The sequence below is a fragment of the Echinops telfairi genome, unplaced genomic scaffold (genome assembly GCF_000313985.2).
Source record: "Echinops telfairi isolate 266 unplaced genomic scaffold, ASM31398v2 ScPeMD7_11;HRSCAF=52, whole genome shotgun sequence".
Classification (NCBI taxonomy): Eukaryota; Metazoa; Chordata; class Mammalia; order Afrosoricida; family Tenrecidae; genus Echinops; species Echinops telfairi.
Genome location: NW_022103908.1, coordinates 21,934,954 through 21,947,872, shown reverse-complemented (window position 1 = coordinate 21,947,872; position 12,919 = coordinate 21,934,954).

The following is a 12,919-nucleotide window of genomic DNA, read 5'->3' as shown; positions in this document are numbered from 1 at the left end:
GCATCAGACAAAGCATTGTAGATAGCATTCCAAATATCTGGTTTGTAAAAAATTTATCATTCTGTCTTATACTCACCAATGAAAGTAACTCAAGGACAGCTCGCTCTCTGTGAGCACTTCATCATTTCAAATAGCTTACAGCCAAAGGATAGCTTTTAATTGTTTATGTGATATATGACTTGATTACCCCCTTCAGTCTGCAGCTAGGAAGAACAGAGTAAATTAATAATAAGCATAGGCACTACTGCAAAAGCAGCAGCTAGGAAATTCAAGTGATTTATATCAAGGGGCATGATGCTCAGACCCTGGAAATATCAATAAGGGTTATCAATTTTCTCCTGTGTTTAAAGTCAAAATGGAAATATAGGTTTTCTACATTTCAGCTGAAACAACAATCTTTGAACTATGGAGAATAGAAGGAATACAATTGATAGAAAAATAATAGATGAAAATTGGATGACTTTATGGATGAGGCTCTTTAGCTTTGTCAGGTTACGGGTACCTACAAAGGAGCAGTAATGAGAAGTAATATGGACAGTAATATCTTGCCTCTAGCTAGACTCATGGCAAAGTCAGATTACATCAATTACACAGAATGGTCCCCAAGATAAAGTTCACTAACACACTCAGCAATTTTATTTTTCTTCAAATATCTGCTTTTATAAGTACAGAAGTTTAACTATAGCTTCATATAAGGATTTAAATAAAAAGTAAAAGAATCAAAAAGAAAAATAAGAATATAATACTCACGCATATAAATTGTATAGGAAACAGATGTCAATATTTACATATATAACTGAATGTATCTTATCCAGTTGTCAGTAAGCTAGCCCAAACTTAAGGCTACCCCATATATGTCAAAGTATAACTGATTTCTATAAGATTTTCAGTAGCTGAGTATGAAGAAGTAGATCCAGGGTTTTTCATCCGCAGTGCCCTGGGAAGCCATGATCTTCTAACATTTGGGTTAGAAGCGGAGAATATTAGCTGAGAATTTGTTCTACTCAGGAATTCCATCTATTCTTAAGGGGTACAATATATTATGGGATAAATCCATTTTCATGGAATTTAATAAGTCATATGTATGACCTTTGCGTCATATGATGCATGTAATTATAAAGAGATATAACCTTACTTTCATAGACTGGTACTTATAGGAAGCTAAAACAAAGAATGTCAAAACTATATTAATAATAACACTAATTGATACCATTATATTCTTGATTCATAGAAAAATATTGTTGTTCTTAGGAGGTGCCATCAAGTTGGTCCTGACTCATAGCAACAGTAAGTGCAAAAGGACACAGCACTGTCCAGGCCGGCATGACCCATATATTGTTCTTATGTGTGCATGCACTGTTGCAGCCGCAGTGTCAATCCATCGCTTCCCGGGCCTCCCTCCTCTGTAGGAAGCCTGAGACCCTTCTCCCAAGACCGCTCTCTCCTTCTCACACGTCAGAAGTACATGAAGGGAAATCTTGGTATCCTTACCTCCAAGCAGCATTCTGGTTGCACCTGTCTTCAAAGAAAAATATGTTTATTCTTTTTGGAAATCTGTGGTATATACAATATTCTTCAGTAGCACCATGGTTCAAATACACCGATTTTTCTCTGAATATAAGACAATTAAAATCATCATGGATTGGGTCAAACATTTTAGTCCTCAAAGTATCATCCTTGCTTTCCAACACTTTTTTTTTAAGGGTCGGCATTTTTATTTGGCTTTACGCTACTCCCCAAGAGGCTCTGAACTAAGTAATGAGGAACACTCCTTCCTGGTCTTGCTTTTCAAGCCATTTTCTTCTCTGTTTAATGCTGAAGCTACCAGGGTTGTTTTTCGCTTAATTTTTTCTTAGTAAGTAGTTTTTGAGACATAATCCAAATATCATTCAGTTAAGTAGTTCAATCGTACAAAAAAGTGTTGTACAATTAGCACCACAATCGAGTTTAGAACATTTGCTTTTGTCTTGTCCTCCTTGTTTTAGTTCCCTTTCTCCCCAATCCCCACTGCTGTACTCCGAGGTCCATTCATCCAGTCACTGTCTCCATAGTCTTCCCCAGACTGGATTTCATACACCAAGCATACCAAATACAAAGCACCCTAAAGAGCTCTTGTGCTGCAGAATTACCTGATGAAATGTGTGCTTCAATCTCTTAACTGCTGTTTTTGATGAGCCTTGATTGTGGATCCAACCAAGACGAAATCTTTGACAATTCCAATCTTTTCTCCATTTATTGTAAAGATAAAGATGTGTTCTGTCGTGAGGATTTGGGTCTTCTTTACAGTAAATTGTAATCCACACTGATCGTCATCAGCAAGTGATTCTACTCCTACTCATTTTTAACAGCAACATTGTGTCATATGCATATCACAGGTTGTCAATAGCCTTCTTACAATTTTTTTATTTTAACAAATCATTTTATTGGGGACTCGTACAGCTCTTATAACAATCCATACACCAATTGTATTAAGCACATTTGTACATATGTTGCCATCATCATTTTCAAAATATTTTCTTTCTGTTTGAGCCCTTGGTATGAGCTCCTCTTTTTTCCCTCCCTCCACCACCCTCCTACCCTCATGTACTTCTGATAAATTATGAATTATTATTATTTTCATATCTTACACCACCACTGTCTCCCTTCACTCGCATTACTGTTGTTCATCCCTCTGGGGAAGGAGGGCAGGGGAATTACACATTGGTCATTGTAGTCGGTTACCGATTTCTCCCCCTTCTCCCCCGACCTTCCCCCTACCTAAATTGTATCGCTGCTTCCATGCTGTTCCTGAGGATTTTATATGTCTTGGGTTCCATGTGCCAAGAGCTCTTATCTGTACCAGTGTACATGCTCTGGTTTAGCCAGAGTTGTAAGGTCAAACTGGGGTCCTGATAATGGTGGGGAGGAAGCGTTCCTGAACTACACGAATATTGTTTGTTCTGTTTGTGCTGTGCTGCACCATGTCTCATTCTGTCTTTGTGATCCTTCCGTGAGGGGATGTCCAATTACCTACAGATGGGCTTTGAGTCTCCACTCTAACCCTCATCATTTACATCATTATATTTGTTTGTTTGGGCTCTTCTGATGCCTGATACCTTATCCCTTTGATCCCCGTGTGATCACACAGGCTGGTGTACTTCTTCTATGTGGACTTTGTTGCTTCTCTGCTAGATGGCCACTTGTTTAACTTCAAGCCTTTAAGAAACCAGACAGACACTATACTTTTTAAAGGCAGGCACCATTAGCTTTCTTAACATTTACTTATATACCCATTTTGATTACAGCTATCTTGTTGGGAAAGTGAGCATCACAGAATGCCAGGTTATTAGAACAAAGTGTTCTTGTATTGAGGGAGTACTTGAATAGAGACCAAATGCCCGTCTGCCACCTTAATACTTAACATTTAAATATATGTACATAGACCTATATCCCTATTGTTATATATTAATGTATTTATATATATAGGCATGCCTATATTTATACCTCTATAAATGTCTTTTGCCTTCTAGTTCTTTGCTCTATATGTTTTTGCTTTCCTCCTGTCCCACTATCATGTTCAACCTTCATTTGACTCTCAGTACTTTCTCTCATCTACACTGTGCTTGATCAAACACCATCATGCATCTACGCCCTCCTCACCATTGATTTTAGTTCTCTTATTACTCCCTTGCCCTTGGGTTTTTTTGTATCCCTCCTCTCTTTCTCCCCCCTCCTCCTCTCCTATGTCCCCTCAGAGTCATTGGCCCTGTTGTTTTCTCCATGGGATTGATTATCACCTTCCGCCAATTCTGATGTCTAGTCTGATTAAACAATCTGATTAAACAGAGAAACTAGATTAGATGAAGAATATAACATATAGATTGAATAAGTATATTGAGAGGATACAGCCCTGACACATACCTTTCTTAATTTTAAACCATGCAGTATTGCATTGTTCTGTTCTCACAACTGCCTCGTGATCCATGCACAGGTTCTGCACGATCATGATTAAGCGTTCTAAAATTCTCCTTCTTCTTAAGGCTAACTTTAATTTGTTATGACCCACACACTTGAATGCATTGACAGTCATAAAACACAAGTAAACATTTTTCTGATATGTTCTATTTTTTAGCCAAGATCAACCTGACATCAATAATGACATTGCTTGTTCTGCAACCTCTCCTGAATGTGGCCTGACCTGCTAGAAGCTCCCTGTCAATGCACTGCTGCAATGGATGCTGGAAAACCTTCAGCAACATTTGACTTGCCTGTGATATCAATGGTATTGTTCTATCATCTGTGCACTCTGTTGAGTCACCTTTCTTTGGAATTGGTACAAATATGGATCTCTTCCAGCCAGTTAGCCACACAAATTTCTTGGCATAGAGCAGCGAGTGCTTTCAGTGTTTTATCAACTTGTTGACACATTTCAATTCTCTTCTGAAATTCAACCACTGAAGCCTTATGTTTTGTGAATGCTCTCAGTGTAGCTTGGATTCCATCTCAATAGCATGGTTTTCCCCTCATACCTCTTGAAATGCTTGAATGTCTATAACCATAGTTCTCTTTGGTAGAGTGACCCTGTGTATTTTTTTTTTTTCATCTTGGTTTTTTTGGATAGGTCCTGCGTCATCCAATTATTTGGCCCATCAAATTTTTCAATATTGTAGAAGGCTTGAATTTTTTCTTAAATTCTTTCCATTTAACATTTGCTGAACACGTTCCTCTTTCCTTTATTTGCTCTGGGCTGTGTACGTTTCATTGTAATATTTTACTTTGTGGTCTCAAACTGCCCTTTGAAGGGTTCTGTTCCGTTCTTTGACTTTATCATTTCTTCCATGTGCTGGGGCTACTCTTCAATAGAAAGCATGTCAGAGTCTGCTCTAACAATCCCCTTGATCTTTACTTTCTCTCCTGTCTTTTTAACTACCTTCTCAGGTCTCCATCTATGACGTTCTTGAGACCTGTTTGGAGGTTCTAATGGGGACCACAGCTACTTGTATACCCTTAACTGAAGGACATTGCTCCCTTTATGGGGAAGGTCGTCCTCTTCAATGGAGCCTGTAACAGGGCTTTGGAGGGACGCGCCTCAGGGAGCAGTGAGGGAGGTCCGGGACATCTGCCGAGCTAGCCAGATCAGCAGAATCCACCCAGGCGATCAATGGGGTGACAGATGTCACAGCCGGATTGCCCTCACATCCCATGTATAATGTCCTTGATGTCGTGCCACAGCTGATCAGATCTTCTGTCATCAGTGTTCAAGGCATCAAATCTGTTTTTGATATAGTCCCAAAATTTGGGTGAAATATACTCAAATTCAAATTTTGGCACTCATGGACTTGTTTGAATTTTCTTCAATTTTAACCTGACTTACATATGAGCAATTGATATTTGTTCCATCAGCCCCTAGCCTGGTTTTAGACAGTGACATTAATCCTCTCCATTGTCTTTTTCCACAGACGTAGTCAATTTGATTTTTTTGTATTTTATCTGGAGAAGTTCAAATGTATAGTAGCTTTGTGCATTGTTAAAAAAAAACACATTTGAAATAAAAGTCATTGGTTTTGCTAAGTTTTATCATGCTTTCCCCATAGTAATTTCTATCCCAATGTTTTCCAAGTACTGATTCTTCTTCATTTACAATTTTTGTGTTCTAATCTCCAATAATTGATAATTGATCAATTTCAGACTGAAGTTGTTGGTAAGATTCTTCAATTTATTCATCACCAGTATTAGTGCTTGCTGCATAAATTAAATGATAGTTGTACTGATTAGATTTCATTGTGTAAGGATGAACGTTAGCCTATGGCAGATGGCATTGGACTTCAAGATAGATCTTGCAATGTCGCTTTTTGACAATGAATGCAAATGCATTCCCCTTGAGTGTGCAATTCCCAGCATAGAAAAGCATATGACCTTCTGATTCACAAGGGCCATGCCTGTCTATTTCAGCTCACTAATGTTTAGAATATGTTCATACTTTCCCTTTCATTTTTCATAACCTCAAATGTTCCCAAATTCTTACTTTGTACATTCCAAGTTCCAATTATTAATAGATATTTGAAGCTGCTGATTATTTTGTGAAGTGGGCCTTAGCACACTCAAAATTTAACCTCTTTGTGATGGTTAGGGATTATGCCAACTAGACATTCCCGGGTAAGGGTCGGGGTAGAGCCCAATTTACCAATTGTAGTGGTTTACAGCCTGATGATAACCTCTCTGGTGTCATAACACCTTTTTGTTAAAGATATGATCATTAAAGTCTATATTATTATAATTTTAAGATATAATAATAATAATAATAGCGTTTTGTATGCCAATTATTCTGTAAGAGAGAAAGCACTATTCACATGCTTTTCAGATTAAAGCATTGAGTGAGTAGAAATGCCTATGCTCAGGTCGAGTAGAAATAGTTTAGATCACTGCATACTCACAACGCCCCCATTGCTATTGATTCAATTCCTACCCCTGGTGTCTTTATACAGGATTGACAAGTTTATTGTAAATTTTAAAGGAACAGGCAACCTTTTATTTGCCTGCTGAAAGCTAGTGGACTTGAACTTCCAACCATTTGGTTGGCAACCCAATGTCTAATCCACAGTGATTTTAAATAAAAATGATTAGCTACTGCTGGTTTACCCCTTGTAGTGAAAATTATAAGCTCCTCACTTCAAAACCAGAAGCTACTATTGGAAAGAGATGAGTTACACAGTCTTGTAGACACAATGGGGAAATTCTAGTCTGTGCTACAAGGTCACTATGAGTCAGAATTGATTTGATAATAATGAATTTGGTTTTCTAATTTAAAGAAAAAATGAAAGGAAAATTTTTCATGTAAACTTATAAATTAGTAGTTACACATATTTTCATCTCATTTAATTTTGCTTCTAAAATAAATACTAATAGAATTTTATGCCCAGAGAATATGGAAAACTTCCTTTATCTCTTCTAAAAATGTATCATATCACTTCATCAGGCAATGATGTATAAGGTTTAAAACTCAGTTTAAATAAAACAAAAATTCTTACAACTAGAGCAATAGATGGAGAAATATTTGAAGCTGTACAAGTTTTCATTTTATTTGGATCCACAATTGCTGTGGAAACAGCAGTGAAGACATCAGATGATGCATTCCATTGTGCTGCACCAGACCATTTTAGAGTGTTAAAGACAAAGGTGTCATAGTAAGGATTCAGGTGCATCCAGTCCAAACCATGATGTTTGCAAGCAAGAGGTGGACAACGAATAGAGACTATCTAAGGAGAATTGATTTATTACGTTAGTGTTAGTTAAGAAACTGAAAGCCCAGGCTGCCAGAAGAATAATCTAGGCACAAGTTTAGCCATGATTCTTCTCATTCCCAAATCCTCCATTAACATGTGCTGATCTGAGCTCCAAGATAGTCCAGATAACTTCCCCATCTCTTCAATGATCCATTGTCCATCGTTGAGTATAAGTGTACGAATTTTGTCAACATTTTTATCTGTTCAGGAAGTTGACACATATCCAGACAAGGTTTGTCATCAATTGACATTTCACCTTTTTTGAAACAAGAAAACCACTCATACACTTCCAAAGCACTGACTTTGTAAGCTGTGTTCAATGTCACAACAGTTTCTGATGCATTTTTCCTGAGCAAGAAACAAAATGTCAAAGGTGCACGCTGTTCTCTTAAATCACCTATCATGAAAAACCAGGCTTGAGCAAAACTGCTTCTAGGAAAACATTCACTGTGACCAGAGAGCCTTGCCAGGCAATGCCACTAGGTTCACTAACTCAGAGTGTGTTGCTCTATGCTCACCTTGTGGGGAAAATACATACTATGAAAGCTCCACCCAATGGAACTCTTTTCCAGTTTTTTGAGTACCCCCTCATGTATGAGTCATATGTATGCATGTGGGTGTATACAAATCAATTTGCATATGCATCTATGTGACTCTATATGTACATATATGACTATATACTGCATCTGTATTAAATAGATGTGAAACACAAAGAATGCAGTGTTATGGATATACCTTTGACACAAGAAATAACTCACACGGTTATAGTTCTGAGTTAGAATGATTAAAACCATAACCTCCTGGGCTTAGTCAATTGACAACATATCGTTCTTAAAGTTAAAATTGGCGTTACGGTTTGGTGAATAGTTCTTGGGGTTTAAAAAGTTTGCAGTGACCATCTAAGATACAATCATCTGTACTTGTCTGGAAAAAAAAAATAAGAAAGGAAACCAAAGATTCAAGGAGGAAGCTAGTTGGAAAGGTAGATAAACTCTGTGAACCACAGCCTCATCTAACCTGAGATTAGAATAAAGAAATTGAGTCCAATTACAAATAGCAAGGTTGTCATTATGGTCACAGTATAGAGGGAACCTGTTATAAGGTAGACAAATGTGAACTAGACTCTAAAGTTCCATATAAACGCATATATTCACATACACATTCTGGCTTTGTTGAGAGTTGAGCACTCTAGTAGATTATTACCCAAGATGCACCTCAAACTTTAACCGGAAACTAACTCCTGGTGGTAGTTACATCATTTCTTATCAAGTTGATAAGTAAAGGGGCAGAGCCTATCCTGTCAATCACAGGCTTGTCGCAGGCGGACTCTCAGCCTGATGATGGTCCTTGTGGTCTTGGCCTTCTCATGAGGACTCTGGGAACTTCCTCTCTCTTCATTCTGCCATCAGAAGACTTGGACCTCTCTCTTTCTGTGTTCACCCTCCTGTTGACAAGCCATGCAGCAGAGACCTGTGGACACACTGTGATGATTCCACTGTCACTGGATCCAAAAGCCTTTTCACCCACCAGCCTGTGATCTTCCTGCATTCAGCATCATTGCTAGTGCCCAAATGAGTTTTTAGAGGAATTTATGAACGAGTATTGGACATATGGGATATTAACAGACTTACAGACTTGTTCTAAACTGGGCTGCAATGTTTTCTCAATATACAATTTCTCTTTGATATAAATCTCTCTCTTACACATAGATGAGTCCCTCTGGATTTGTTTCTCTAGTCAACCCAGCCTAACATACTCCTGAATTCACCTTGTAGTTTAATAACAAATTGATTTTTAAAATCACCTGTAAATTTCAAACCATTATCAGAAACACAATAAAGTGTTATATTTTTTACAAAAGACACAATACACCTTCCTTAAAATCTTCTGTATTTTGGTGAAAAGTCTTCAGTTTCTATATCATTTAAAGCTACTTTAACAAAGTTTTTCTATTCCAAAATATGATATTGGGATTGGATGATTCTGACAGGAAGTTAAAGGGAAAAAAGTGAGAAATGCTTTTCAATATAAATTACATGTTTTGTGGCATGTAATTTTGGTCAAAGTCAGTTACAATTTTAAACAAATAAGGCTTGTAAGATTGGTACACAGGAAGAAATTCAGGTTGTCTTACATGTTTTGAACAAATAGAGGAGTAATGATGAATTACCAGTAATAACAGGGAGAGGTGATCTCATAACAATTTCTGCTGTCTCCCAAGTTATAGTTTTGTTTTGCTGGTTGGGTTGCTCTGCTTTCTACAGCACATGAAGTGTGTATAATTTCTCTATTGTAAATATTCAATGGCTTCATAATAGAAAAAGATCACCAGCTTTCAATCACGTTTCCTATTGCCCTTGACCATGGCAAGTCATCTGGGTGGCACGAGAAACAGCTGAAGTAGTAGGGGATCCTACGAAAACTGCATATCCAAATGAAATAGAAATGGCATTCTTTCTAAAGGTATTTTCAAAATATGAAGATTGCACTTCCCCTCTAACCCCACATACACAAAAGCGGTTTTCAGGTTCACTAAATTTGTTTCTCAAATTTATCTTAACTAAAATGATGTTCGCACTTATTTTTTGAAATGAAAGGACCCAAAATCTACTCTCCATTTTACAGCAAGTTGGGAACCGCATGTTTCCAGATAGGACGTCTCCCACCCTATTTTACATACTAGTTTGCATTACTTTGGGTTTCCAGAGTAATATATTATGAATGTAGCAGAGCATACCGTTAATGCTATACCCTAATGATACCTGCAAATTTTCCAATGCTAAGTCATAATTTAGAAGATTTTCAATGCGAACTAAAATATTATATGTGGAAGTAGGCAAACATGCTTTATAACATCAGCTATCTAATTATTTAATCTAATATTGATTGACTTATATCTTTGAGACTGCCCACTTTACTTTATAATTTGTCTTAAATTCATTTGAATTCACTAAATATTTCCATGATACTAGAATGGCATGCAAGGTACACTTGCAGCTTATAATCTAAATAAGCAGGTGAAGCAGGTTAATTGGGTTTTCACTTCCCCAATTACTTTCCTGCTTATTTTAATGAATATTGTCAAAGTATATTGATATTATATTAGCATCTGCTATATAATTTTCTTTCGCTTATGTGCAATTTTTAGTGTTTGCCCTTCACTTTAGAGAAGTCACTCTTTCAAGGAAAATTATATTTCACAACCTTGGGTGTCTTTTTTGTTCATTCCTTTTTAATATGTGTCTTGGATTTAATTAAATTCCTGAGATTGTTGTGTCTCATGTTTGAACACAAAGGAATATGTATACAGTGCTACTCAAGGGAATTGTTGGCCTGAATCACATGATGCACTTGTCTGTTTTCTCTCAGTAACCCTGAGTACTTCAAGATAGCAAGTATACAACAGATTAGATGTTACTATTTAATGTTAAAAACAAAAATCAAAACTTTTGATTGCATAGGTTTTCATAGGCACATGTTTAATTATCCATATGAAAATGATCTCACAACTCTATTTTTTTTTACAAATAGCATGTCCAAGTAGATACATACATGCAATGCCTTGAAATGATAGAATAATGCTAAAAATTCTGGCACATACGTATTATGCACATGTATATTATCACAAATATCTTCTGACATTTCCAGAAGTAATTTTGGTGCAATTCACTGTCATTCAATGGTTCTAATGAGCTAATCTTTGATCATATGTAATAATAAAACTATAGAAGTATACAACATGGATAAGTCCAGAAGCCATGGTTTGAGTTTGGTAATAATTTGATGACAAAAATAAACGACTGTAACTGCATTTTGCTTTCTATTAATGTCAGGTGATAATTACATCCCCATTAATCATGAGTCATTAGTCATCAATCTACTGAAGACAGTTCATAAGTCTTACATGGAAGCATAAACAAAAGGAAGCCTGCATCATCATAAATGGCATCACTGGGAACCTTGATTCAATCTGCATTGACATAATTTTCACTGTTATCAAATGACTGGTTTATAATATGAGGAGTAAACAAAAACAAAACTAATACATAAATAATGTTTGATGAACAGTTGAATATGATGTGAAACCCTTATCAAACTCTATTAAGTGAAACAATTATGTTAGGTCTGCTTGTTTCACTGTCAATTATGTGTTATTAGCACTAATCTCCTTGATCAATAACACTGAGTCAATTTAAAAATATTCTTGAGCGTACAAAAAACAAAAAAGCTTTCTTTTATACACCACATTTGAAATTTGTAAACATTATTAGAACAGGCTACTTATTAATTATAATGTGCCCATGTTTCAGTTTCTAAATCTAAATCTTAGACCATTTAAAGATAATATCTGGCATTAAATGCAAGCTCACTCTAGAGCAGAAGAAACTAGCAGCAGGTTATCTCTCGGTGGAAAAAAAGGGTCAAGTTATTCCTATTTTCAAATTCAGATCAAAGTGAAGCTCTCATCAATTAAAGAGGAATGTTCAATGTCAAGGCAGGTTTACCTAGCTAAGCAAATAAAAAGGAATGATCTTTCTATAAGAATGAAGACCAAGGTAGGCCAGCAACTTCCAGATGAATGAGAGGAAAAGATGGTCAAGTTTTGCAAATCTGTCATCAGAGAAACCTTGAATGCTATAGCTTTGCAAAAGACATAATTAATATGGATGAGGTTCCCTTGTCTTTTGAGATTCTAATCAACAGGACTAAAGATGTTTCAGGTACAAAAACTGTAAACATCACAACCTCCAGATAGGGAGTGGGCTCATTTAACTGTTGTTCTTGCTTCTAATGTAAGTGGAATGAAATTAAAACTCATGGACATGTAGATTTTTATGTGAGCAGACAGCCTCATCTTTCTTTCTTGGAACTGTTGGTAGATTCGAACCACAGATCTTGCAGTTAGCAGCGCAAAGCTTATCCCTCAACACCATGAAAAGCTCCCTCATAGAGGCCCAGTAGAGTACAACGGTTCCACTGGATTTCCAAGGCCACAAATCCATATGAAAGCAGACTGCCACAAAGCAGCTGGTAGAATCCAAACTCTGACCCTTTGGGTTAGCAGTTGAATTGTTTAAGTGTTGCCCCACCCGGGATCCTTGCTGCGACTCAACTACATGTCCTGAGCAACTGAATAGAACAAGCACCTTTTCTTAAATGTTAAGGATTAGACAAGTTGTTATAAAATTAAAGGAGAGCCTGCGATTAATTTCAAATAACGTAGCTACCATTAATAGTAAAGGACTCCAGGTTGCATAATGGTTACACATTGGGTTGCAATCTGAAAGGCCAGTGGTTCAAAAGCACCAGCCTACTCTGAGGGAGGAAGACAGGCTTTCTACATCTATTAAGAGTTAAAGTCTCCAAAACGCGCTAGGGGTCAGAATGTACTGCCTGGCTGTGAGTTGTTTTGTTTCGTTAGTGCACTAATGCTGTGCAAAATCTGTACCAAAAGTATGAAAGCTCAAATAGTATTCAATACCTAGTTATTTTATTCTAGGTATGTTGATAAGTCTTGGTTTACTTGGGAAATTTTTGGTTGAAATATCTAATTATTTAGAGTACTGCTTTTCATTCTTAAACTTGTAAACTTTACTTCTTATAAAAATACCATATACAATTGTAATTTCCATGATTCAGTCTCTTTCCATATGTCT